Source organism: Haliaeetus albicilla, chromosome Z, assembly GCF_947461875.1.
Source record: "Haliaeetus albicilla chromosome Z, bHalAlb1.1, whole genome shotgun sequence".
NCBI classification, from domain to species: domain Eukaryota; kingdom Metazoa; phylum Chordata; class Aves; order Accipitriformes; family Accipitridae; genus Haliaeetus; species Haliaeetus albicilla.
In genome coordinates this window covers 33,684,033-33,696,777 of record NC_091516.1, presented here as the reverse complement: position 1 = coordinate 33,696,777, position 12,745 = coordinate 33,684,033, and the positions used below count along the sequence as shown (strand labels likewise).

At 36.6% G+C, this 12,745-nt stretch overlaps 1 protein-coding gene across 10 annotated transcripts in view; it reads right to left on the bottom strand.

Moving 5' to 3' along the window:
* ERCC6L2 (ERCC excision repair 6 like 2) overlaps window positions 1-12,745 on the bottom strand; it is an 85,504-nt gene that overhangs the window by 26,673 nt on the left and 46,086 nt on the right. The window contains exon 18 of one of the 10 annotated variants that reach the window (XR_011323241.1): window positions 7,699-8,062. The exons of the other annotated variants lie outside the window; for them this stretch is intronic. The gene's annotated coding sequence lies outside the window, so the exon portion shown is untranslated. The remainder of the gene's footprint in view (window positions 1-7,698; window positions 8,063-12,745) is intronic. 10 annotated transcript variants of the gene reach the window in all.

Sequence of the window (12,745 nt, the reverse complement as noted above, 5' to 3'; positions counted from 1 at the left end):
TAAGATGTTTACAAATTTTATTTTTTTTTTTTTTTTAAGATATGCAGGGATAATAAAGAACTTTACTTGGGAAAGGTATTTTAAAAGAGGAAAACAATGCTAGTTTTAAAATATATGTATTTTGATAGAATTTTTGCATGAAAAATATTCATAGTATTCAGCTCACACTATGATAAGACCTAGTGTATGTGTCACTGTCAGGAAATCAGGATTGTATGATTTAATTCAAGCAGGGATAACGTGCATAGAATACAAGCCTAACCATGTCAATGCCTGTCTTAAAAGTATTTTAAAACGCCCATAAATGTGCATCCATCTACCTCTTATTAAACAAGACCAAAGTATATGAGGCAGCAATACTTTGGTTTACACATCTGTTCAAACACAGGAGATTAAAAATCTCTTTGGGAAAAAAGCCAAATGTTGTAAACACACTGAAAGTTGTAAAATTGCTTGTCTTTGCAGAGAACCAGAATTAATGTAAAAAGTACTGCTAATTGCAAATAAACTCACAAATGGCATATTTAGTTCTGGAAGTACAAAACTTGTAAGTACATTGACCCACACTGCCAAACCCAGAAGAACAGCAGCAAAATACCACCATATACACACAAAGAGCTCCTCTTCTTCTACCTAAGTTAGCTGCTCAAAGATTTTTCCTTAAGGTAGAAAAAGTTGCTATAAACAAGTTACCCCAGGAGCTTGCTGCAGCTAATGCCAGTGAAAGCCCATGGCCACAGTGAGTTACTCCTGAAAACTTATCTCAGCTCTCTGGCGCAAAGCCAATTGGTTAAATGGCACCCAGTTAGGCTGAAACACAACTGGCTCTGTTGAACTTGTGAATATTTTTGAAAGTCTGCCAACTTAAATCCAGCCCCCAACCTCGAAATCCAATAATATATTGAGATGGGTCGACCCTGGCTGGACGCCAGGTGCCCACCAAAGCCGTTCTATCACTCCCCCATCCTCAGCTGGACAGGGGAGAGAAAAATATAACAAAAAACTTGCAGGTCGAGATAAGGACAGGAGAGATCATTCACTAATTACCATCACGGGCAAAACAGACTCAGCTTAGGGAAAATTAACTCAATTTATTACAAATCAGCCAGAGTAAGGTAAATGAGAAATAAAACGAAATCTCAGAACACCTTCCCTTCACCCCTCCCTTCTTCCCGGGCACAACTTCACTCCCGGACTTCTCCACCAAGCCCCCCCAGCGGCACAAGGGGGACAGGGATGGGGTTTACGGTCATCACATGTTATTTTCTGCCGCTTCACCTCCTCAGGGTGAGGGCTCATCACACTCTTCCCCTGCTCCAGCGTGGGGTCCCACCCACGGGAGACAGTCCTCCACGAACTTTCTCCAACGTGGGCCATTCCCACGGGCTGCAGTTCTTCACGAACTGCTCCAGCATGGGTCCTTTCCATGGTGTGCAGTCCTTCAGGAGCACACTGCTCCAGCGTGGGTCCCCCACGGGGTCACAAGTCCTGCCAGAAACCCTGCTCCGTGGGCTCCTCTCTCCACAGATCCACAGGTCCTGCCAGGAACCTGCTCCAGCGCAGGGTTCCCACGGGGTCACAGCCTCCTTCGGGAACCCACCTGCTCCGGCGTGGGGTCCTCCACGGGCTGCAGGTGGATATCTGCCCCACCGTGGACCTCCCTGGACTGCAGGGGGACAGCCTGCCTCACCAGGGTCTTCACCACGGGCTGCAGGGGAATCTTCGCTCCGGCGCCTGGAGCATCTCCTCCCCCTCCTTCTGCACTGACCTTGGTGTCCGCAGACTTGTTTCTCTTACATGTTCTCACTCCTCTCTCCGGTGGCTATTTTCTCCCCGTCCCAACTTTTTTTTCCTTCTTAAAAATGTTATCACAGAGGCGTTACCACTATCACTGATTGGCTCGGCCTTGGCTGGCGGCGGGTCCGTCTTAGAGCCGGCTGGTATGGGCTCGCTCTCTCTTGAACACAGGGGAAGCTTCCAGCAGCTTCTTACAGGAGCCACCCCCGTAACCCGCCCCCCGCTACCAAAACCTTGCCACATAAAACCAATACATATATTTCTAAAAAACGATAAACATTTTGTCAGTAGAACTAAAAACACTTATTTCAGTTTTTCTTAAGACGTGTCCATGTTCGCTAAAGGTCAAATCTGAAGTTTGTTACTCCGAGCGACACATGGATGAGGCTCTGGGTAGAGATAAACTTTACACACATAGATGAAAATATTCCCTGTATCTTTCTACTAGCATTACCATTAAAAAAAGTGAAAACTTCAGTCAACATTCAGCACTGTCAACATTCCACACCATTTTGCTTTCTTTTGAATTTGACTTCATCTATTACTCTCCCTAATTATCCCCTCTCATGGCTGCTTTCTTTCCGATTCTCTTCAATATTTGCCTTCTCACTCATTGAAATCAATTTCATGATGAAAATTTCCTTTTAACGCTCTATTTGCTGTTCCTTAAGCACTGTCTCTACCAAACTATTTTGTATACATCCCCACTATTTGCTACTACATGAAATCCCATGTTGACTTTACAGCACTGGTCCTGTTCCGCTGAATTATCATGTATATCATACATGTAAGAATCTCACAAAGCAAAATGGAAATTACTAGAATTTGATTCAGCTAGGAACCTCTGACTCTTGTTCTTATATTACTGATAATAGTGCATTTAATCTATTTATATTATTGAATGTCAGACCCTTTATGAATTAATAGATGTTATGACCGAAAGAATGGAGTAATAAAGAGAATAAAAATCCTTCAACACAAGAAGTATTCTGTGCATTTGGAAGTGCACATTATCTTTGTATCTTATTTTTGTTTTATCTTTAATTTAAACAAAGTACTGTATATTAATAAATATACTGAAGTACAAGTGTTGCTGAACTTCTTGAAAGGAGATTGTTATGATACAAGATCTGACTACAATGCATTTGAATCATTATTGGAAAACTGGGAAGACTATAATGATCAGTCCACAAGTAGAAAAAAAGAAAGGAGAATTAAGAACAAGTAAATTGTTTTTGTCAAAAAAAATCCAACTCTTTTGCCAAATAGCAAGTCCGGCTTTGCTTTATGGTTCAGCCACATAACTACTGAAAAAATGTTAACCAATTTAACACAGGGAGGAAAAAAATAGTTAACTCAAATGGCACAAACAGCGACACAAATTCTTTCTCCTGAAATTAAGATTCCATCCAGTACCTAAATAAGTAATAGCATGTGTTTCTCTCACACTAAAATGTAAATATGCTTAAAAGTTTCAAATATGTGATTATGGGCAAGTTATTCTGAATGACAACTAAAATCACAGTACAGAAATCCAAAAGCATTCTTGCCAAACGTTATAACATCACACATGTACAGTGTGTTAAAACATATTCTTTATGTACTGCATAGTGTGTCTTCTGATGAGCCTTCCGAAATATGTGGCACAAAGCTAAAGAAATATGTAGTATAGCATACAGTATCTGCTACATGTAATTTTTACAAAAAGATTGACAGCAATCATGAAAGCAGTTAGTGTTTACTAAATGTTTAACTACATTACATTAAAGACAATATGCATTTGCAGTGCATGTTATGAAATATCCATTGTTCAAAGTGGAAAGGTTTCACTTAAACTTGACCACATACTTAGAGGCCGTCTGATAAATTAAGTGCACCTATACTGAATAATCCGTAACACCACTGCACATTTCTGTATTCTTCACATTTTCTCCTTTCTCAAACTAGTACCTTGATAGGGGAAAAAAGGTGCAGCAAAATAATTCCTTCAACATAAAAGATAAAAAAATTTCAATTCAGTTACTGAATTTAACATTTTTACTACTTTGTTCAACTTTGTGCACTTCCACTTTTGAAGAAAAACTTCACACAAAGTTCAAAAGAAATAAACAATTTATATATATATAAGGCATACATATAAGACAAAGATGCAAGTTGTTTAGCAGAAGGCAACATTTTTTTGATTCAAAAAATTACAGGAGAAAAGGTTACACCACAGAAATTATCCCAGCAAAGGGAAAGAAATAAATTTAATGAAAGTACAGTAAAATGAAATTGTGAAGTGTTACTGCGAACTAGGGAAAATAACATGTGTAAGTGCAGCCACTCCTTCCCGTCTTACACTTGTTTTCTGATCCTACCCCCACTTCATTTACTGCGCTTACTCTGACAAGGCTTTCCATATATTGCAACAGGATAGAAGAGAGATTATTACATAGTTGTGCAGAAAATAGTTTTTAAAGTATTCGGAAAACTCAGGGACTCTTACCACACATGAAAAAATACTTCAAAGAAAGCATTTTTCTTCACCCTTCACGTTTCAATTTAGTCTATGGGTTTTCAATATAAATATGTTATATCTTCCTACCACAGAAGATACTTCCCTCCATTCCTTCTTCTTTTGTTATGTATGTCTCTTATTCTTAAAAGTATGTATCAAGTTTGGGATACCAATAATGAGTTTCCATTTCTTTGAGTTACATATTATATACAGGCTGTAGTCAAGAGTCCAGCAAAAATGGTAGCATCTGCACATTTAGAGTCCCACACCAATTCATATTTAAGGGTAATGCTCTTCAAGAAGAACAAAAACATGCAGCTGAGCATCAAGTGAAAATTTAAGTGCCACAATGCAGCAGTCACTTCTACTTAGAGAATCCATCTAGAATCTGCAACAACTCTTGGATCTGTTCGCTTCATGTGACAATCTGTCTCCTGCTGCATAGTTACAGAAGTTTTAAAAATAGTATACACCTACCAAAACCAATCTTTGTCTATCTTTGACAGCACAAAACTTCAGTATCTGTTCTTCCTACAACAGGTATAAAGAGGTGGCTCTGTGCTCTGGAGCAACGAATGCTAATCCACATATAAGCGTTCTCAGACACGACTGAGATGACTGGACACTTTAAGCCTCTGACTTCCCTCTTTCCTCTCTTTAGCCCCTTCAAGAAAGGCAAAAGAGAAAAATGTTCATCTTTTTAAGTACAGCAAGATGAAAATGTATGGGAGAGTAAGTGACCACAGGCGAGCAGTAAGCAGAGCTGTCTCACACTTGTGGCAATTCCTCAAGTCACCAGACTTAAGAGGATAATGAACTTCCTTCAAAAGCCTGAATCTGAAGATGAAAACACATTTGCATAATTATTCCTCAGCCACAGTTGTACTGTGTCTGAGCATCTTCCTCTCTTTTACTGCCTGACTACCCAAAGTATCACTATGGTAAGTATCTTGAAAGATACTGACTTCCACTCAGCAATAACCCTCTCTGACTTCTCCACTCACAGCTGAAACAGTGTTAACAGGCTTTTCTCTTCAGGTATGCATGAAACAACTGCTGCCAGACATCCAGGACACTTTCCATTGCATAGTTTCATTGTTTGTTTTCATTTCTAAAACAAACAAAAAAGGCTGCCTCAAAACTCTAGCTGTCTTGCAGTCACCTATATGATACAAAAGTATGAAACACACCGAAGTCATTATGACTGTCCTCTTAAAACACAGCTTACAAGCAAACAACAAACCCTTATGACATATTCTACTTTTATATTTTCCCACTCCCTCAAAACCTGAGAAAACACTTGACTTTCCAGATATAATGTGAGTTGCAGTGGGTTTTTGATGATTGTTATTATTTTGATGAGGTGATAATTACTGCATTCCAGTGAATTTATCTACCCAAATTACAGTTCTAAATTATTTCAGCTAATCTTTTTTTCCCTTTATAGTTTTACTTGCTTTTTTCCCTGGGTGCTTTTCCCATAATACGTATGAATTACTATGACCCTTCTATATATTTTTCTTGAACACATGTTATTCCTAGATATTGTTTTTATCTTACCTATGTTTTCTCTACTTGGCAGGACATATATAAATACTCTGAAACGTTTGCTACCCAACTGCTCATTCTTGGTCTTGTTTCCTTTTCTCTTCTACACGTACACATGTCAAACAAGAATTTCTTCCTAAATTATTCTGCATGCCAAGGAAGACAAAGTCTAATAATGTCCACATAAAACTTCATGTACTTTCTCTAAAAATGAGGTCCACATGGTCAAGATAATAAAAAAGTTATCAAACAATGAGACTGTCTCTACTTTCATGTGATTCTTAAATAAACCAGAATTGCTTTTCTACTTACAGAGGACACACTACTGAACTAACTATGTACTTCAGAGGGTTATGGTGAGTTACACACTCCACAGTTTGAAATAAGCCTGAATCTTATCATATTTCAGAATGATTTCTGATGTGGACATTAATTTTTCCCTCTGAATTTAACTTCCTTAATTGAAAAGCAGTCTCACTCAGAATGAATTTGTCTACTGTTCTAACAAAACAGGATTGTAGAATGAGAATTAGAGGTAATGGTATAGCTAATGGTCAGTACCACAATTGTCTTAGAAAATGAAGCTAACTTATCTTAAAATTTGAGAATACTCTAGGACAACTGCATTTATAGTTGTACTTTCTGAACTAAACAAAGCTACTCAGCGTATTAGCTATGAATACAAAGTTATCTAATATTTGATAGTATCACAGCAGACCAATAGCTGAAGTATTCTTCAAGCTACGAAAACAGTTAAGACTTATTCTGGGTCTAAATTACTCATCCAAAAAACTCTGTCAACACCAAAAGACCAGTACTTAGCTATACCTGCTCATAAAAGTAAAGAAATTTTATCAGAGTAATATGTAGTTATTTTCCCCTGTTGTCATATCTAGCTTTTCTGCTTGTATAAACTGAGACCAAGGACATTCCATAAACTCTAATCTTTTGCTTCGTAGCGGAGAACTGACTACTAAGTCAACTGAGGATGGATAGTGTTCCCTCTATTTCCCATTTACTTCTGAGTCTGTTTCTTCTCCAATCAGATAACAGAGCAAGAATTTATCATTGGGAGCAGTTTTATATAATTTGTTGACTCTTTAACAAAAATAATTCCTATAAGCCATATCACTTTCTTGCACCAAAAACCTGATCATAAATCAACAGTTATTAGTACTGTTCAGAATGAGAGGAGACAATCAGTCTATCTCAGAATTCAAAGCTAAGGTAATTGCTTACTCCAGCAGAAGCCTGTGGATTTACACTTATCTTCTTTCACTCTCTCACCCCTCCATCAAACAGTAGCAAAACCAAAAGCCATGCACATACACCATAATGAAAATGCAACTACATGCTTCACAAAATGCCACATATGAACACACTGCATCTAAAAAATACAACTAAAAGCCATACTGAAATGGTTAATTCCATTGTAAACTGAAACACTAAACTCAATAAAGCAGCGTTACAGGCCAATCATTTGGGAACAATTATTTTAAAGCTGAACAGCATTTCCCACCCTAGAAGAGCAAGGATAATGGAATGTTATCTCCCAAATGTCTAGTCTTTGTAAACAACTATCTAAACTTGTTGAATCTGAAAGCTGTGCAAACACACTGCGATCAGAGTTACTATAACTGATAGAAAGTCTTTGTTTAAATAATCTACAAAATGTCAATGTAATACAAATAAGATAAAGAGGAGTTCTTAATGACACAACTTTTGTATTTACAGTATTCTCAACAGCACTTAAATCTGCATTGGAGATACAAAGGGCACATTTTTTCCTAGGCTGACAGCGTGCTTAGTTCTCTCATTTACACCACATTGCAATAACATAAAGAGGGGTTTACCATTAATCCAGGTTTTACTACAAAGAATCCCGTTATTTCTCTGTCAAACACTGGCAAGAGTGCCAAATGTCTGTCATCCAATTCAGAGGATTAAGTCTTCTTTTATAGTGTGATTCTTGTACGAATTTAAAAAAATACAGATATAGTTTCTTAGAGCTGGTCACAGTCTATATTTTGGCCTGAATTCATGCCGCAGAGGTTGAATATGACAGCTGGCAGGAAGCTGAGGGGAGAATACATCCTCCCCCTTTTCAGTCACCACATTTCTGTTGCCATAGTGATTAATCCTCAATTGAATGGCTCTCTTTGTATATTTCTTTTCAGTAAAACTTTAAGTAAACTTAAGTTGAAAACATGCAGTTGACTGGAAAAAAAAAAGAAAAAAAAAAAGAGTCCATATATTCAACAGGTACAGTACAAGTTCTTGTGACTAACACTTTTCCACATATTAAAAAGTGCAAATTAGGGCTAATGTGGGACTACATCAGTTTTTTAGATTATTTAGTTTGTCCTGCTCCCATTTTTTTGTCTTTTTTGTGAAGCTTCCCAAGCCTTCTCCAAAGTCTTCCCCGTGCTCCAACCCCCCACCCCAAGGTTCCTACTGAAGAAATACTACACAAATTCAGCTTTATAGGAACTAGAGAAAGCCTGTTACAGACTTCTGTACTTGTGTAAAACTTTTCACATGGGCTGGTTTTGCCAATTAACACAAAAATTAATTAGGAAATTAATTAAGGAATACAGTAATTTAATTCAGAATAGACTAGAAATATTAGCAGAAGATATTTCATCTTGCCTCTGGGAGGCTTCTATTTCTTATGGTAGCTACGAAAAAGCTTCACAAATAACAGTGCAAGTTACCCAAAAACCAAAGTAAGTAAAAAGCTGCACTGAAAATCAGCCAGGTTGCTTTGGAACTTGGAACCCACCAGAAAAAAAGGATCAAAAAAAAAAAAAAAAATCAAAACCTCTAAAAATACTTAGTAGATAATTAAGGTCTTAGAGAAGTTGTTAACACTTTCATTTTTTCCCCCAAATTAATAATGTCAGAATAACTTTGAGCAAAATATCACATGAATTACTCGAGACTTTTTTTTTTTCCCCCCTCCTTCCTGAAAGGCTGAAATAACTGTAGGTCTGCTCTGAGAATTATAGTCTGGCTTTGTACGTCCACCATGTCCAGTCTACAGGTTCATTTCACATGTTTTCTTTTAGAAGCTTTTGTTTTCAATATCCTTCCTTCTATAGCTGCACAAGATAGTTCTTCATTTTGGTTTTCAGCTACCTTCACAGACAGCAATGGGGTAAGAGACAATAATCTTCCACTTGTTTCATGAAAAAACAATGAATTTTTAGTGAAGTCTATTTGCACACGTGTGTAAACAGAAGACTTGAATTTAAACTAAAACACAGAACACAGATTACTCCATGTCATTAAATCAGGCTAAAACCAACAAAATAATGCAGGAAAAAAAAGTTATTTATTCTAGTAGGCTAACTTTTAATATAATCAACTTCCCTTACACTTCTACACAAAAGACCAGAAAACCCTTCTTAGGAATAATCTTCTCTGAAATAGCATAGCAAGTGTGTTTTGTGGTCATATGCATAAGGAAGCAACAAAGGCCAGCTCTAAGTAATTTTTTACTGGAGTGGATATCTGCCACACTAAGTGATGTGCATTTTCTACCCTCAGATGTTTAGAATACTGAAGCCTGGGTGACTCTCCCTGCATCATGGCATCACAGATCTGACCATAATTTCTGCCTTAACACTTATGACTTGCTATGAAAGATTACAAATAGCCAAAGATCTTAGACTACAAAGAGATACTCGACTGCTTTCTGAAACACTTAGGTTCTGTGACGTACAGTAACTTCCTAGAACTAAAGGAGAAGTTGAGATGTGTTATTAACCTATAATACGTATAATCTGTATCTCCAAAATTTCTTCAGGAACAGCTGTCTGCCATGCTTCTGCATGGAATAGGCTCTTAAACACCTCTAATTATTGATACTTCAGTGCCTTCCACATAACCAGCACCACAGGAAACATCAGCTGTTTGAGGGAAGATTATCATACTGTTATTATGTCCTTTCTTCTCAAAATCTACATTGATCTGACACTGCCAGTTGTGGTCAATGGTCAGAATACGGACAATCTTCAGATACAGGATAATACGTACAACTCAGGAACTGCTGGTAGTAAGTTAAAATATTTTTACTGTAATTCTAAGTATACTACATTTAAGGGATATCAAGTATATATATGTGCTATCTAAAAAAAATAATAATTGTTAGTCTTTTTAAGTACCTCCCTGATTACACTTGCAAAATAGAAGTATAAGCAGATCTCCACTGCTGTAGATGACTATTTATGAAAGCCCCCTCTATAACAAGACAAAGTATCTCTCTTCATTGAAAATGCTGCTCCAGCTCACTTAACAGCTACAGAATCTTCTTCTACCTTTATGCAATCCCATGGACTTCTGTGATAAAGGGAATATATTCCCCAAAACACAATTTATTTTCCTTTCTTCAGAATCATGTGATTAAAAAAACCTTCCACATTTGTTTGCTTCTACTACTGTCATATACAAACTACCTTCAAATAGTTATCTTTAATTCAGATGCTGGACAGGATTTATTTGACTAATGATATTCAACCAAAATATGGCTTATTCTCTTGCTTGTGCAATTAATGCATACTTTATACTGTTACTACTTTTAGCTTTTATCTCACGTTTTATAGCTGATAAGTTGTGACAGAGCTTTCATGATATCCTATTTTATTTCTTGATGCCAGACTTCATATTCTGGTTGCTGTTACCTAACTGTATTTTCAATAGCCATATAGAATGTATGGAAGGAAATACACACGAAACAAGCATTCAGTACCATAAACGTGAACATTCTAGCTAAACTAGTCTGTCTGCACAATTCCTTTTAAAACAAACAAAAATACAGAGTATGACTGCATTCCCTACCACCTCTGGAGAAAGAAAAGTCAAAGGCTCTGCAGCAGTCTTGAAGCCAAGTACCAGGACTGTTATGGAACCTGGAGCACAAAGCAAGCAAGAACAGAAAAAATAGTAGCAAGACCTGTTTCTCACAAAAAGAACCAAGATTTTGTTCCCTTAAGCCTTTAGAGGTACAGAGCAACAGCAGGTTAAAACAATATGTCCTGTTACTTCAGAGAAAAGGTAGCTGGGATATATGAAAACCAGCATAGGTAACATTAAGGACAGATGGACTATTTATTACTGGATTAAAAAATACACTTGATTAAAACCTACAGTTTAAAAGGTTAAGAGATATTTGACTGAATTACATTAGTGCCAGCTGTCCAGATCCAATGCAGACCTTCTGAAGTCATATTAAGGAAAGAAACTATCACCAAGACAAACACCTTTTCTTACCCCAAAGTTCAAATCTTACACTTTTAATAATCAATTTAAACCCAAACTTATTTATTCATTAGTTACTAATGTTCTTAAACAAGATGTTCTACATACCTTCAAAGCTCTCTTTTGAGGAACAAAACTCTCTGCCCCCACCATTTCTACCTTGGCTCTCAAGGAACTTCTTCCCATGCAAACTCTCTCACTTTGAAGGAAGAGTCCTCACAGATTTTGCAGTCCGCTCCAGATTTAAGCAGTTTCTACAACTCAAGTGACTACATTAGTCTCCATGCTTCGGCAATAAAGGAAGGACTAATAAACCTAATTTATACTCCTTTAAGTACTACTACTAGTAGTACTGCAGGGAGAAAACCAGGGAGAAGACTTTTTTTTAATATTGCTTTCCAGCAACTTATTTTTGCTGTTACTCATATTCACCTAATTTCCATAAATTAGCTACTGAAACTAAAGAGCTTAACCTAGGATGTAAAAGTTCATGGGAATTTAGTGAAGCCAAATGTGATTAGGTGACTAGTCAACAGCAAGAAATCAACAAAATGTCAATGTTCTTAGAAAAGGTTGCCTTAATTGATTACTTTTGCATATTATTTAGTACATTTTACTTATTGCTTATTACAACATTGGTTTTTATGCCTGTCATTCTAGACTCACATGTAAGCAGGAAGCAAAAATGTTTCACTCAGTCTTCAACCAAGATTTGTAGGACAAGCTGTATTTCCCAACTTACAACACATCAACTTCAGTGGAATACTTTGTTATTTTTTAAGTACTCTTGCATCCCTTTCCCAAAGACATCAGTCATTTCTTGAAAAATGTATTTAAACTTTAAGTCAGAAGTGCATTATTATAGACAGATTGCAGAGTAAAACTGCAAAGCAGGAAGACAGAGTTGACATAGGTAAAATGAACAGCGCAAAGGATATTTTACTTTTGTCCCAAATAGACCTATCTATGAAATGAAAGGAAGAGATGCCTCCCCCTCCTTTTTTTTTTGATCCCTCCTACTTAGAGATAAGACAATTTGATTAAGTGTGCTTAAAAAGGGACAGAAATATTATCAGGGCATTATTCAGGAGCCTTCATGATGCTATCAAATAAAGCTTCAATATAAATACACTGTAAAAAAAAGCTTTGAATTAAGAATGTGATCATTGATAAGCAGAGCAAACAGAAACAGCTATACAATTTCTGAGAACCACTGTTAGACCAGTGATGCTAGAAAGTGACATCAGTGAGAAAATTTCAGCTGACAAAAATTTTTTCTTTAAATAACTATCAATTTATAATTAACATTCCAGTATTTAATACTATAATTTTATTTACCTAAAATAATGATGGAAACTTAAACTGTTCAGCTGTATTTTTAATATTACACATAATGCTACTGTAATCTGCTGAAAAACTTTTTTTATTAAACTTCATTTGAAATCAGGATTCTCTTTAAAACACAATTAGTTGCTTTGACAGCAAATGTCCTAACTTGAACTGATGGCAAATGAGTGAAAAATGACCAGCAAGGAATGATGGCCAGAAGCACAACGATGATGTTTTTCACAGAACACCTTCTAAAATAAAAATAAAATAATGAAGAAAGGAAAATAGTAGCAGTAACATTTTAAGTAGATC